Source organism: Cucurbita moschata, unplaced genomic scaffold (assembly GCF_002738365.1).
Source record: "Cucurbita moschata cultivar Rifu unplaced genomic scaffold, Cmos_1.0 Cmo_Scf00092, whole genome shotgun sequence".
NCBI lineage: Eukaryota > Viridiplantae > Streptophyta > Magnoliopsida > Cucurbitales > Cucurbitaceae > Cucurbita > Cucurbita moschata.
Window position 1 is genome coordinate 423,855 of NW_019268608.1, and position 1,927 is coordinate 425,781.

Genomic DNA, 1,927 nt, shown 5'->3' on the forward strand with positions numbered 1-1,927 from the left:
TATGTATGATTCTCTTCAAATCTTGGAAACTACGAGGATTCCTCTCCTTTCTTGACATAAAGACTTACTTTTTCGGGACTTGGACCATAAACAGTGAACAATAACATTTAAAGAAGGCCGAGGTAGCATAATCATTCCATGAAGGCTGTGGTAGTCTTATAAAAGAAGATGAGGGTACCACTTTCAAATCATTGCATGAGGACTTGAGAAAGTTTTGTAAAAGAAGACAAGGGTACCATTTTCTATTGCAGAATTTCTATGTGAATAGAGAATGAACCATATTCTTGGGAGATAAGATAGAGCCTCGAGCCTAACGTCAAAGGCATTACACCTGTGACTGCATCTCAAACTGCTAGTCTAAACATGGTTTCGTCACGGATCTGTAAAAAAACACCTGTTCTGTAGAGACTAACAACACCTGTGACCGCTACAAAGAAAAAAAAACACACCTGTGACTTTAAACTGCTATTGATCTAAACACACTTGTGACTGCATCTCAAACGGCTAGTCTAAACATGGTTTCGTCACGTTCAACTAAATCCATATTATGCAAAGAAACAAGTTTACCACTCATAAAAACAACTACCTAAATTATGTCCTAAAAATTTGAAAACATAAGTTGTAGTTGATAATTACACAAAAATTTTCCTAAATCCATGAATTCGTGTCCAATTACTCAATCCTAAAGATTGTAACTAGCATATAGTAATTGAAGCTCCACGTGAAGTATCGTGTCCAATTACTCAATCCTAAAGATTGTAACTAGCATATAGTAATTGAAGCTCCACGTGAAGTACTTTAAAGTTCCCCTTACCTAACCTAAGTTCAAAAGCATGAATTACACTGAAGTTCATGAAATGCTTATAGACTCCAACTCCGAGTACTATTAATGCAATTATGTTTCATATGAGTTTGTCATAAATGAAACTAAGGTGCATTCAATAAAACTTTATTTTCTTGTCATACGAGGCAAAATAGAAAAATTAAATCAAACAAACTGATGAACTAAACGAATCAATCCAACCAAAATTGATTAGTTTGTTTCTTTTGTTGGGTTGTTGGTTTATTTGATAACCCTTGTATATTATAACAATTCAACTTTTCATTTTATAGCCCTCCAACTACTAAGAGAAAAATATATTTGAGTAGAAGCTAAAAATATTGGGTGTTCAAGAAAACGACTTCATATTCGAAATCAACCTAACTTCATATTCGACATTTTATACTTACCATCATGCTCTTAATACTCATAGTCTTTCTTAACATCCCATCCCAAGGCTTTATTCTCCAAGACAAATTCTACATCCGAGGACTTCACGTGTTTCATGCAATACGACAAAATACGACCTTAATACCTAGGCCTAAGGCTTCATACATACGTTTCAAATAGTATAACAAGGGCATTTGGTCTAGTGGTATGAAAGTTCGATTCTCAAAATGCCCCTTGAAGAGATTGTAGTATGAAAGACATTTACCAAGTAAATAAATACATTAAAATAACACAAGTGACACATATGTAAACTAAGTTATTAATATTTTATTTCTATTACATCTTTCTTTATTTATGAAATAATTAGTGGAGATATTTTTCATTTTCACAATTACTGATGACGGGAGGTTTAGGATTTTTTAATGTAAGAATCGTGGGGATGTGGCTCAGATGGTAGAGCGCTCGCTTCCGATGTAGAAAGTACGAAGATCGATACCTTGCATCTCCAAATGAATCGATCACTAAACTTAGGAAATAATGAGCGGAGATATTTTTTCATTATCACTAAATATACTATTCCATCTTTCCTTATTTATGAAATAATGAGCGTAGATATTTTTTTAATTTTTACAATTGTTGATGAACGGAGGTTTAGAGTTTTCTAATGTAAGAATCGTGGAGATGTAGTTCAGATAGTAGAGCTTTCAGTTCTGATGT